Source organism: Ambystoma mexicanum, chromosome 2p (genome assembly GCF_040938575.1).
Source record: "Ambystoma mexicanum isolate Mex_15411 chromosome 2p, UKY_AmexF1_1, whole genome shotgun sequence".
Taxonomy (NCBI): domain Eukaryota; kingdom Metazoa; phylum Chordata; class Amphibia; order Caudata; family Ambystomatidae; genus Ambystoma; species Ambystoma mexicanum.
Window position 1 is genome coordinate 163,653,138 of NC_090923.1, and position 14,664 is coordinate 163,667,801.

The following is a 14,664-nucleotide window of genomic DNA, read 5'->3' on the forward strand; positions in this document are numbered from 1 at the left end:
GGCCCTCTCCTCACCTTGTTGTAGAATTAGGCGTGCTCTCCGTCCTGCCTTCTTGGCAGGGGCACGTTGTCTTTCATGGGCGTGTGCGGTCCCGCTACTTCATTGACGCCGGGCCGTTTGATGTCTTTCAGGTAGGTCTTATTGCTGTTTTTTCGTATTGTGTTGTTATTCCTGCATGCCTTTCTTTGTTTAACAATGTCTCTTTTCTCCCTTAGATATGCAGAGCTTCAGCGTGGCGAACTGGCTGAGTTGGGCCTCGCCGGAAAATGATGGCGCGTAATGAGCGCTATGATGCGGTAAGTAAGCACTATGTGCAGCGCTGCGATGTCTTGCCTTTGCTAACCTGTCTTCCTTTTTTTCTAGTAGGTCGCTGTGTTTTCCCAGCCCGTGTGGAATTTCCAGATCGCTGCCAGCCAACAGGCGACCAGCCAGGTAAGCCTTTCGAGCAGTTCATAGTTTTGCAATGTCTCTACTGCCTTCTTTAATGTTGTCTTTACCTTCCTCTTTCAGGTCTTTCGGTCCGGGAAGGTGTGCGGATCCAAGGAATCTGTTCACAGGAGCTGCGAGTGGCTGAAGATGGAGATTGCAGGTAAGATGCTGCTGCTAACGATGTTCCTCTTGTCTCCTTGCAGGTTCGGCTTCTCCAATGCTCGTGGGTATAGCTGGACACGGTGAGCGTCACGTTGCAGACTGCAAAGTAACGCGAAGCATGTTGTCTTGTTCGGTGTGGTTTAAATAGCTCCAACAAAGTAGTCCAGGTAAAATAGTCTCTCGGCCACCACACCCAAAACACTATACCGCATAGCTTGGTTCTTAGTAGCCAAGCTATGTGGGTGCCTCCATGTTGGCTAAAAGCCTCCATAAAGTAGTTCCCTGAACAAATGTCTATCACGGTGCATGAGCCTGGTGCCATAGGCGCCAGGACTGGCCCCAAGAGGGCTTTTGAAGTGGATGCCAGGCCTTATTAGAGACCTGAGTCCTGATTCCACCTGGCCAATGGGCTTGCCAGTGGGGATCTGGGACGAGGGTCATGACAGCGTTTTGCTATAAAATTGGGTAATACTCACATCAGCACTTGTGTTTGGGATTTGGGACAGCTAACCGGTTTTCTTTTTTTTTTAATTAAAAGTTGTTTATTAGTTTGGTTAACACACTTTTACAACATCATCATCAATGCAATAGTTTAAAAACACAAAAAAATCAATACGTTCTCTCTTTTTGAGTTTTTAATGTAGTTCATAAAAAATATACTTTCTCTTGCATAAAATACATATTTTCATTCCACTTTTACAAGCCTAAGCTTATTCTCCAATTCTCTAACTATGTCACCAAAATCTTGAAAAAATCTTTCATATACATGTTAGGAGTGATTTATACTTCCGCAAGTGAAGACTTGTTATCTATTTCTCTGACTAAGACACAAAGAAACTTAGTTAATGCTAGATTCGATTTAAAGGATAGTTCCGGGACTTTTTTTTTATTGTTCCTATGGGTCGGCCATGTGTTTTTAAGCATAAATCGGTAGATCGTAGAAAACTTTCCTATGGACCTTACCCGACTTTTCGTCCATTAACGCACTCAAAAACAGCCGCCATTTTATGATAATCCTATCATTTCCCCCCATCGCCCTGGCTCACCTGCTTTTGCGGCACTAAATCAAATCCCCCGCCCCTGAAACAGACTTGATCAAAACATTCATATTCCCCGCCTCTATCCGTGACGTGACTGAGCTGCGTAGGCAAACGCGCCCAGGCGTCTTCTACGCGACTCCACACAGAACCAGGAAATCAACACAGATGAGCTCACACAACACAGCGCGCCACAATTGGGAATATGAAACTGTACTTTTAAATTAAACCGCAAGATTGTAAATTTGGTAAAGTACATTTATTTGACATCAAATGTTTTGAGAATATTCAGCGATTTGCATTTTTATTTGCTCACGTTCCAAAAAGTTCGTTTCGAGGCACACGATGTTCCTTTGCTGTACACAGGGTCTTAGATCATCCCACAATACAGCGCCACAATTTGGAATATGAAACTGTGGTTTAAAAGCAAACGGCAAGATTGTACATTCGGCAAAGTACATTTATTTGACATCAAATGTTTTGAGAATATTCAGCGATTTGCATTTTTATTTGCTCACGTTCCAAAAAGTTAGTTTCGAGGCAAGCGATGTTCGTGTGCAGTACACAGGGTGTTGGTTTACGATAAAATAAGCTCTTCGGTCACACTGATAATCGCATGGCTGTTCCAACAACGAGGCACTAGGCCACCACAACGGTCTGTATGTTGCATCTAGCCGTTAGTACCGCGTAAGGGCATACTTGTACTTGGCGATCGTCCCATAAAATGGTCAGGGTGGTAACGTTGTTCACGCGGAGAAGCAACTGGCGGTTGAAAAATCCATCCGCCGGTGTCTGGTACTCATGACACAGACAATAATGGATGATGTACCTGTTTGAAAAACATAAAAAATGAAATTAGTCTCACCATCAGATCTTTATTAAAATTATTCATTTTATATATTAGGTCGGGAAATTATTTCATAGCTAGGACAGTGCAACTGGGTATTATACGTCAAAGGGGGGCTGTAGGATACTGAGACAGTCCCCCAGTGCAGGGGTTGACAGGGAGACAGTGCAGGTGGAGAGTGGAAGGGCCTAGGACCGAGGTCGCAGACAGTGGACCAGTTGTAGCAGGGGAGAGGGAGAGAGAAAGCAGAAGCAAAGAGGAAGGTTTTTAGGTGCTTCCGTAAAAGGAGATGGTTCTCCTCAAGATAGTGCGCGGTACAAAACAATATGCCACATAGAACGAACAAGTACAACTTAACCCGTCTTTAAAGCTACTGTATAGTAATTAAATTGCGGTATAAACTCATCTAAAGAGTTACTTACATTATATTTGCATTTTCCATTGTGTCTGTGCGTAGGGCAGCCCCGAAATACCACTCCTTCTATGCCAACGTTATTTCTTCTAATGAACGAACATGAAATGGCTTTTGTTTCTGAAATTATATTCATTATCGTTTCTTACGTTATTGCCCCACACCCCCAAAAAGAAGTCTTTCGGGATGGTCCCGGCCTGTCAAGGTCAAATAACAATAGAACCTTATACTGAGTCGTAGGCCATTCCAGCACCCGAGCAAAAAATCAAAGCAGCTGACCTTCACTTTGAACGAGCACACATTCCTAGTTAGCTACATTCAGTGTAAGGCCATCTCACAGGACTTGAAATTTACACTCCATCTTTGCATTCTGTCTGCGTGCTTTGCAGCCCCAGAGAACCATAAATACGGAGACATTCTATATTTTTTGAAAAATTATTTATAATACTGTTTGGTTTAATTTAATGCGCAAATGAACAAGGTTGGATAGACACATTGCATGTACACTGAGCAATCACTTTTATTTACACATTACATAGATACACATATTCAATGGGCCTGCGACATGAGGAGACTCGAGAGAACAGACAATCAAATTACAATCATTTAAACCGTGATGTGTATTTCTCAATGAGCTCTTCTTTAGGTGGACATGGAACAGAGGCAATGTTGGGTGGCAATGCAGTTGTCCCCTGCACAGGTTCGTTCACAACTCCATTTATGTGCCTATCTAGGACGTCAACAATAAGTCTCTCAATAAACTCATATTGCATATCCTCAAACACTGGTTTGATCACCCATTGTTTACTTCTTTTAGTGAAGGCCTTATTGTAGCGAAGCGTCCCTAAAGTTCCGGTCGTCTTACTTTGTTGACGGCCAACATTATGGTTATGCGCCAAGACCGCTAGAAGAGTCCGATTTATCATGCCCTCCATGCCAAAATGCAATCGTTTTGGCCTGTACTTTAGGCACATATTGTGGAACACCTCCAAATCTCCTGTGTGGCAGAATTCCGTGAGTCCCCTCAAATCTCTTGTTATAGTTTTATCAAATACAATCTTTTCAATGGCTTTGTGAGTGGGTTATGAAGGAATCAACCACTTCTTCTTCCGTGCCTCCTCTGTGGACAAATGGCCATGTTCACAATTGTGGAAATGTTGGTTTGTGTTCCAACGGTGAACGTTGGTACAGTGTAACATTACTGACCGCCAATTTTCCAGTAGAATTTCCAACGACCCTCCACATGTTTTTGAGCTCCACCAAAGATGGTTGCTGATTGACTTGGACCACTGTGAAATACCTTGCATTTCTTTTTTTTTACCTGCAGCAGACATTTTTTTATTGATTGTTTTTGCAAGATGCCAAACGTCAAATTGGTGATTTATATTTTTGTACTCTTCTCTCATTGTCTTGGCAATTGAAACGTGTCTGTCCGTGGCTATCAGGTCGATCACCATTCCCCGCGATTGTAGTTCTTGCAATGATGCTACAAAGCCAACTTTCTCCATGGCCACTGAGGATATACTTTGTGACACCTGCACGACCACCGAACTCACAATTTTCTTACTTTCCATGTCCTGAAAGTGGTAGGTGCAGTACTTGGCTGAAAATCCTGGGCTGTCGCACTGTCCATCACCGGCTAGCCTGAACCGTTTGCCCGCGAATGTACTATCAATAGACATTTTTTCCATTCTCCAAGCTTCGCTAATGGCTGGAAATAGATAATCGGTTTGGTATTTGTAGAACTGAGTTTTCGCAATGAAATGGATTCCCACAAACTGAAAGAAAGACTCTAACTTTTTAAAACTTGAACCACTAAAAAGTGCAGCCGCTGCACAAAGTAGATTGCCTGCTGGCAGTTGCCCCAGCATGGGTTGTGCAGACCATGAGAAAGGATGATATTTTGTACAGGTGGCATGTATTTTAAGGTTAGTGCCTCGAATTGCACGAGTCACATTAATCAATGGCTCCCCACATACTTTCCCACCTACCGAATGCCCACATTTCAACCGAATAATAATATCAATCAAACAACTATCGAATACAATGAATTTGGCCTCTTTCCTTATACTGTCACTCTGCATCCCAGCTGGTTCAGCCTGTAACGTTGAGGACATGTCACTCACATGAAAGGTAGAATCTCTGATATCGTCTTCCGCTATGTTCAGTGATTTTGATGGTGTTTCATTGTAATCCACTTCATTCTCTTCCATTGCAACATCTGTTCCTTCTCCGGCGATGGGTGAATAAGACAATTTCTTCAACTTTCTCGCGGTCTTAGTTTTTGCGGGTGTGGATTCTGTGAATTGATCTCCGACTGCATCCGAACTACCAGGAGGACATTCACTATCAATGGCTGGTGGTGGTATAGCTCCGTTGTTAATCACTTCATATTCTTCCCATTGGCACGATGCATCTCCAGTCTCAAGTCCCTGCCAAAAGGTTTGACAAGCAACATCTCTCGTTCGCTTCACTGTCTGTGTAGATCTAGTTCGTACACCCACTCGCAACTAGAGGACAGATTGGAAAGGGGATGTTCAGTTTAAACACAACTTACAGTATTGAACTATTAACAGTGAAAAACAACATAATATAGTGACCAGGACACTAACCTTCTTTTGCTTTCTTTTCTTTGAAACTTTCTTGCCTTGAACTTCAACATCAGGACGCTGTTGCTCCGACTCGTGTGTGCATGTCTCCACTTCCTCTTGCGCTGCAACGACTATATTTTCATGATAAGCACATCCGTCACGCACTGACGCTCCATCGACTCCCTGAAACATAGAACTTTCATTAGTATGTATAATAATATCGAAAACACAAAATGTACTTGGGGACCAATACCCACGTACATCTCAATAGCAAAACACAAATGAACGCTTTGTGTAGAACATTCAAATGACAATTATTCACGCATTGTTGATCTAGTTAGATGGAACTGTCAAGATCCATACCTCGGGCTCCTCATAGACTTCCATTGATGATATTATTGAAGATGATGCTTCAGTAACTCCCTGAAACACAGTAATTGCATTAGTATGGTTTTCTATTTTGATAAAAAGAACAGAAACTTTGTGCAGGCGTCAACGGCTCATCTAAATATACCTGCACAAATGATCAGTTGTCTAAAATAAATAATGGATATGTAAATATGATTCGATTTGCTCGATCGTTGTAAATGTCACCACCCAGAGATCTGCATCAACTACTAGGGGTGATGTTCTTGTAGAAGAAGGTCCGTCATCTCCCTGAAACATAGTACTTGCGTTAATAAAGAAGGAAGTATAGCGGATGTAATCACGTCATATGATTTCGCTTGATCGAACTGTCAGTATCCATACCTCGAAATGCATAAGAACATCAAGGGACGATGTAACTGCGGTGCACACTTCTGCAAGCTGTTGCGCCGACCCGTAACTGCATGCTCCCCCTTCTTCTTGGACTAATGCTCCATCGACTCCCTGAAACATAGGACTTTCATTAGTAATGAACACAATATTGAAAAAAGAAGACACATAGGAGGGCGACGACAGAAGGACATATGAATGGCTAAAAACGAAAGAAACATTGTGTGTAACAATCACGCTACAAGAATGCAAGATCTGATGATCTCCATCGATGCAACTGTCCGGAAACGTACCTCGAGCATCTGAGTGACATCAACGGTAGTCGTCAATACATTGGACTCCTCAGCATCTCCCTGAAAGACAGTACTTGCATTATTATGGATAACTATAATTATAACTGAAAACAAAGACTAGAGGACGAGTACAAGGGTGTACCATTAGGTAAAATAATTACACGATAAATTAAAACTATTGATTTACATGCCTAAAACAAGTCAGTGGCAGAATAGCCAAGTAAGATTACCCGATAGGCGCTTGAAGTGGCTGATGACTGCAATAACGACACGGATGGAGAATCTTCCGCCTTCATATTGAGTGGATACATAAATGGGGAAATTATTGTTAGCTAATGCTACACACTACCGCAAGGCCGAGAGATAAATACGTAAACTTGACTCACCAGTGGAGGGATGTGGACGAATAGAGTGGGAATAGCGGTTGAGAGCAATTTTCGCCTCGCTCGCGGTGTGTTCTTCTTTATTAGCAATGATGTGAAGTACATGTCAGAGGTAAAGTGCCTGCTGCAGATGCGGTATCGATCACCCCTCTTGTCCGCAAAGACTTCTATGACTCTACTTTCAAGCTCAGACGGTGGATATCCGCAATATCGGACCCATTCTCTTATCTGATCTATTGTCTTAGGGAAAACATGCATTATAGTACCTTCAGATTTATTATGGGTCTTCGAAGGGCAACCGCCAATGGAACAGGCAGGCATTGTGGAAAGTTCTGAAAAGTAAAGATCAACAATTCTCTATGAATACCAATGTAAACTCAGAACATGTGACTAGTTCCTTGCATGTACTGTCTTGAACGAAAAGAAATTGGACGCAAAATGATTATGGTACATGGCCTTACCTTGACGAACAAACAGTTAGATGCAGGGATCAGAGTAGTTTCTTGTCGTACAACAGGGACCAGTTCACAGGTTGCAAACTGAGGAGTTTCCTCGAAGTGGTCACGGAAGTTCACAGAGACGAAGAGCAGATAACCAGCACCTTCACGGGTTGACAAGCAAAGCGCAAAGAAGTGCTCATTAGAAATATGAAGTGGGTTATAAAGGATTCGAAACTGGGGTGTGTTTGTGAATGAATGACGTGTATATGTCGTGGCATTATGCGGTTTGCAGGGGGGCGTCCAGCGTGAGGGGGATGCTTGGCAGGAGACACGGGGTCTGGAGGTAGACATGGGAACAACAACCCATGCTCTATAGACCACTTTGAAGTGTACATGGTCTTTGGCACCTCTTGGCCTTTATCGCTCCCTGACAGCTCCACTTGCCAGCGCAAGTACCCCGGTGCGAACTGCCTTTGATAGGGCGGGGGGTGGATTGGGGCGGTGGTCGTGCAGACAAGACACAGGAAGACTCGTGAATGGAGACACACTTATGTGGATTGCAGGGGGGCGTCCAGCGTGAGGGGGGATGCTTGGCAGGAGACACGGGGTCTGGAGGTAGACATGGGAACAACAACCCATGCTCTATAGACCACTTTGAAGTGTACATGGTCTTTGGCACCTCTTGGCCTTTATCGCTCCCTGACAGCTCCACTTGCCAGCGCAAGTACCCCGGTGCGAACTGACTCGTTTGTCGCAGGGCCTCACCAAGGAGAGGCCATCTAACTGCATGTAAGAGGCACGCTGCAGGATCTAGTACATGGAAGGCAGGGGGTGAGTTTATAAATACCTCACCCTCCCAGGAGAATATATGGGTGCAGTTCACCCTGGAGACCCTGGATGCCTAGGCAGTTAGTCAGCAGCAGGCTGGCCTATGGTGGCAAGGCGGCACGGGCCAGAGGGGGTCATCTCTGTACCCGGTGCCCAAAAGGATGATTTATTGGGCGGCCTGCGTGAGGGAGGATGCTGGCCGGAGACATGTGGTGTGACAAGACAAGGCACAGGAAGACTATTCAATGGAGACACACTAGATTGATTTAAAAAATCAAAACAACCATTGTTAAAATATATGTTGGGTTTTATTTTAGATCTTAATTTCAATTGAACATAAATAATAAACATTACACATTGTAAAGTTCCGGTTGCAGCACATCCAGGGAAAATCCGCGGTATTGTCCACTGTCGCTGGGGAAATGTTGTCTAATGGCAAGTACCGCACAGGCAGGTATTACTCTCCAAACGCGGTGTCCGAGCCTCCCGTGAAGCCACCAAGTGAAGCAACGATAGGCCACCAGCCTGTACCACCTGTGAAAATGAAAGACGCAAACTGTATTAAAATGACAAAACTTTCTTATCACTGTCGATTCAGGTAAAAAATGTCATTCTTCTTTGAAAAAAATTCTATCTAGAAAATGGACAATATGGAACCAATTTACATGCATTCGAATGATATGTAGATGTAATTTTATATGTGGGAGACGACCATGACATAGTAGTGGCATCACTGACATCACAACCAGAGTATACTTACTCGTTACTCGGATTACGCGGACGAACAGTGCCGCGAAGTTCGTGCATAAGCACCATCATCATCCTCAACACGGTCCGTGAGAGGCAGGCTTCCCTGAACTCTGGCAGCTCGGTGATGCATTGCGGACTTGGCTCGCCTTCCGAAATGTAGGCCAAGCACCCGGAATTTTCACGGCAGCAGCAGTTCTCCTCCTCAGTTGGCATTAGCTCGCACCGATTGCACGTGCACCAGGTGGAGACGCCGTCCATGCGACATGGTCCAGGCTCTTCATCCGTTGACTGGTCCTCCCAACTGCCGTCCGAATCCCCATCGTTTTCGCGTGCTTGCCTTTCCAGTAGTTCTTCCTCGGTGTACTCGGGCTCGTACATATACGGCATTATTGTAGCCATTGTGTGGTAAAGAAAGTAAAATAATTTACAGAGATGGTACAGGTGTTCACAAGGCCTAGAAGCGGCGAAGGTAGCTGACCAGAGCACAGAAACGAGTCACAGAATACTCCAAGTAACACAGAGAGAGGAATGGAATCGAAAATCTGCTGCTGTGTGTTGTGAAACGGTGTGTTTATACTTATATCCATGTCCATGGCGACACTTCATTAGCTGAGGCGCAGCGATTGTTGACACGAAACGTGCTTTGGCGTTGGGAAATGGGCGGTATGCGTCTGCTGATGTCAGGCTCAGGGGCGGGGGATTTGATTTAGTGCCGCAAAAGCAGGTGAGCCAGGGCGATGGGGGGAAATGATAGGATTATCATAAAATGGCGTCTGTTTTTGAGTGCGTTAATGGACGAAAAGTCGGGTAAGGTCCATAAGAAAGTGTTCTACGATCTACCGATTTATGCTTAAAAACACATGGCCGAACCATAGGAACAATAAAAAAAAATGTGTCAGGTGCTTTAGGGTTTCCCTTTGGGACCTATCACCACAAAAGCGACACAGAGCATTGTTATCCAAGGGATTTCCCTTGTCCCATCTTTCTGTTTTCTCCAGAATATGCAATTGATTAAGCTTGAATCTGAGGTATAAGTCTCGTAATTTGCTGCAAGGAAATTTAAGCAGATACAATCTGCGCGGAGTCCTTGCTGTCCAGAATACGGATGCTTCAGTGTACAGTTTCTTCGTATACATCTCATTTAGTGTTTTTGCCCAATCGTGCTCAAAAAGACGTTTCTTTACATAAGCACAGCTATATTCCAAGTCAATTGGTCTTAATGCAAATTCCTCAAGAAATTTTGTCATAGTCTCGTAAAAGGATACCACCGAAGGAGGATTCCTCTTATTGAATTCTTCGTAGAGTGAATTTTCTGGCGGACAAAGCATCTTTGCAAAATTGGATAGTTGACGCCAGTGAAATCTTGCAGATAAGACAGTTAAGCTAAGTTCCTGTCGCAGAACACAATTTGGAAGTGAGTTAGGCATTCTTAGTGTAGTCTTCCATAGTTGACCTTGTATCTGGTCAAGTATGGAGTCGATGTTCACAAGACATAGATCTAGACCATACAGTATGATCGCTTCTACTTTTAGCAAATAGAATTCTAACAGGGGACCCATAGAAACTTTACAACATTTGGCGTATACCATCTACATTTGGGACCCAATACACAGGTTTTTGCATTCAAATTCAATTTCCACATTTTTTTTTTAGTTAGAATCTCGCACATCATATCCTAAATACTTCAAGTTTATGTCTACAGGAATGGTGACACTATTTATATTCCATTTAACAACATGTAGTTTCTTTTTCATGTTCTTGAAGATAAAGATTCTTGATTCATTCACAGTACACTTCATGTTGTGGTTGAACAAATAGTCCGGAAGTGCATCCAGAAGTGCAGTGGCTTTTGCGCTGCCCTGCTAGTACTATTGAACTGTCTGCCTCACTTCGAACGCCAGGATGTTGTGTCGCCATGAGGAAGCTTGAGCTTCTCTCCCTTTGCTGCAACACAGACTTGGAAATACCTGGACTCTCTAAAGAATATTCTGCCCGCCGGCCCCCTGGCCTGCCTCCAGACATGCCCTTTTACAGCCTCGCTTTCACTCTTCACTCATATCACGCCGGTGTGCGCGCATCATGCGCGCGCATCCAGAAGTGCATCCAGAAGTGCATCCAGAAGTGCTGTGGCCGTTAGGCTACCCTGCTTGTACTAATGAACTGTCTGCCTCACTTCAAATGCAAGGATGTTGTGTCGCCGTGAGGAAGCTTGAGCTTCTCTCCCTTTGCTGCAACACAGACTTGGAAATACCTGGACTCTCTAAAGACTAGTATGTTTATGCTGGTGTCTTGAGCACCTGTGCTTCTGTGCTTTTGCTTTTGCGGACATTAAGGTTTCTGATTCCTCTTTCCTCTCTTTTTTTTCTTTCACTGTAGTTCTGCCCGGCAGCCCCCTGACCCGCCGCCAGAAACGGCCTTCTACAGCCTCGCTTTCACTCTTCACTCATATCACTCCGGTGCGTGTGCATCGCACGTGCGCACCCGGAAGTACATCCAGAGCTGCAGTGGCTGTTGGGTTGTTTGGCGGCTTGATGGAGGCGTCGGGCTGCGGTTTTTCATAACTGCCTTATTCTAACTGTATACGTGCCACTCACCATTTGGAGTTTCAAAGGTAATTATACTTGCTTTGAGGCTTCGTGCATTTTATTGAGTTTAGCCTAAGCAATTAGTTAACTTATAGGTGCACTGGTAAATTTCTTTACTTGAGTAAGTAAATTGCATGACTCCTTTTGTTTCTCACGGCTGACCTGGTAACCGTATAGAAAACTTTCTTTTGGCAGTCTAAATACAGAACATGGTTGGCTCGTTACGGAGTGGTAAATTAGTACGATCCCCAACGGTTCAGAAAAAGATCTTTTCGCTTTCTGAAATACCTTTGGGTGTTAATATTGACGTTTCCCATACTGGTTACAGTCAGTGCCCGCCCCCATTCACAATGTCCTTGAATATGTCCGCCGATAAGGATGAGCAGCCATTGTATGTGAATAGTAGCTATAATAATACTGGTTTAGTTTCAATTTCTCATCCTTAAGACGAGGGTAATAGTGATTCCACCAAATAACCGGACTCTATGAATGCCCCTTTACAAAAGAGCTTATTAAGCATACATGACAATTTAGGCATTCAGCATGCCTGGAACCCAGAAGAGGATGATAAAGCCAGACCTCGGGTGGACACCTCCTTGCTGACCCCAGTAGTTTTGGCGGAACTGGACAGAAGGGTGCGTTTTTCAAAGGGGCCCTCCACCCTGGTTAGGGCAAGAGGTGGCAGCATCGATAGTGTCCATTTACATGAAGCAGTTTATCCTCTGTCCTCCCTGCATCCAACTGAAGATAGCTGCCCAAGGCAACATAAAGTCGATTTCCCAAAGACCTTGGGTGTAGGGCCTGACGGTAAGGGTGGAGCGGGGCAGAATAGTCCTCTTATCACTCCTCAAAAATGCTCCAGTCCTGCGTCCCCGTTTCACCCTTCCTTTCAGGAATATGAAGCTCCTCCTATAGGTCCCTCATTTGAGGGCCTTAATATGGAAGACATTGCCACCACATATGCATCCTTTCCCGTTCTGACAAGAATATTAAATCTTCTGGATAAGGGTCATGAGCAAACACATCCAGAGATCCAAGTACTTAGGTTCATGATTCTTGACAGTTCGGAGAAAATAAGCAGATTGGAGGGTTTTGTCTTTGCCATAGAGATGTAGTCTGCCCCCCGGGCATAGTACAATAAAAGCTTGGATAATCACTCACGACCAGACCTCGCAAACTGATTATGAGAACCAAGCTGGGTCTAAATCCTATGCCGATGCCTTGGCACTCAGCAAAAAGGACGAATATTTAGCGATCCTAAGTGGTATGGTGGAACTAAAGAACTTGGTTTCACTCAATATCGAACATCTTAAATGTCTGGAGACCCGACTTGGCCCAGCGCCTCCCACTCCAAGCCCTGGAAACCGACATCAGGCGGCATGTGAGCCACATATTGAGGCACCTTTGAACATCCCTACCATAGATAGTCCTTCTGCCTTATTGAAGGTTATGGAAGAAAATGCCGGACAACCACAAGAGGAAGGCGGTAATACGGATAAGGATTCCTCTTTGGATTCCGATGCTGCCGTCGTACCGCATATCTCTTGCAGAGAAAGGAAAATGCATGCAAGGGCTCTCAAGCGCAGGGCATTGAGGTCTGGCTCAACAAATAAAAACCCATGTAAAAAAGTAAGAACTTACCTTCTCTTAAGGTATTGAACACTAACACAAATATAAGAGATATTTGCAGTGTATCTGCGGAAGGTGTTGGCTTTGATTTCTCGCAGTTGGATGAAGAAAGCCAAAAGGCATTGGATCTAAAGGAGTCTCTGCCACGCATAAAAAAAGTAAAAATGGCACATGTGATCTGCTTTGAGCTGATCCGACAATCGATTCTGTGAAAGAGTATAGAGAAGCCACCAATACTTTGACAGAGGCAATGAGCCATAAGGGCTCTAAGCTTATCCATGATAAACAGAAAAATTTAAAAAAGGAACCAAATAAAAATACTCCGACAGAGATTACGCCCCAGAAGGGTTTAAATCCCATTACAGATACGCCCCATAAGTGTTTAAAGCCCATTACAGATATGCAAAAATTGCACACATTTTTTTTTTTTTTTAAAAGAAGGGGATCCTAACTTTGGAAAATCCAAAAAATGATGGTCCATCGGACAGTCCATGTATTAAGCAATTTTTACATCGAAATCTAAAGTACTGTCTATTACTATACCATTGGATGAGCAAGTGCAGGGTTGCCCTAAATGCTTAATGTCCCCTCAGTTGCCCACCCATGCAAATTACACTACTAACATTCCTATTGGTGGACAAAAAAAATTAAATACCCATAGGAGAGATAGGGGAGGGAGTGCCATCAGATATCCCTAATTCAACTCTCGTCCCAAGTGAGGACATTAAAACACTAGTCCAACAGGCCTTAATGAATTTATTAGAACACTCGAGAGAGCATGGTCCTCAATTTCCTTTGCACAAAAATTGGGTTTGTGAAAAGATTACAACCCCAGGTGACTCCGTTGGGATCGAGAGACCTGCCATTGACTACTCTAAATCTATGATAAAGCCTGAGATTAATCAGGCCACCCTGGCCCCCAACTGAATATTCCATTGTGGCACGGAGGCCTGAGTGATGCCTGGTTTTCTAACAATTTAGAAACCATGCGCCAACCCAAAGGACCTGATTCAATGTTGAATCAACCTAGCTCACTCCCTGACAAACTTTCTGGAGAAATTCGGCCCATCAAATTTGGTCAACAGAACGGGTGATGGCCACTATAACCAGTCAAATGTTATTCTCAATATAAGGGGTGTGGGGAAAGCCCTCAAGAAGAGCAAGGTGCTGATGGTGGTAATATTCACCCTCGCACTTCTGAAGAAATGCCAACATACTGTGGACCTCCCAACAGAGTGAATGGAGGCAGCCACACTTTTTGGACTATCCCAATGTTATGTTGAACTTAACGCTCCCCCAAGGGGGCCCTTCATCCTTAAATCGTGAAAGAATGTTGTCCCTATTCAGTGAGGTTCCAAGACTATCCCTGATGTCCTCAGGAGACCTTAAACTTGTTGACTATATTCATCCCATCAGGTATGATTATGTTAGGTTGGTCTTTTATTCTCGAACTATCATGGAACTTGTCCTCTCGGAGATTGAGGCACTGCACCGTTTTGGTTTTGACTTGGAACTCTTTAAT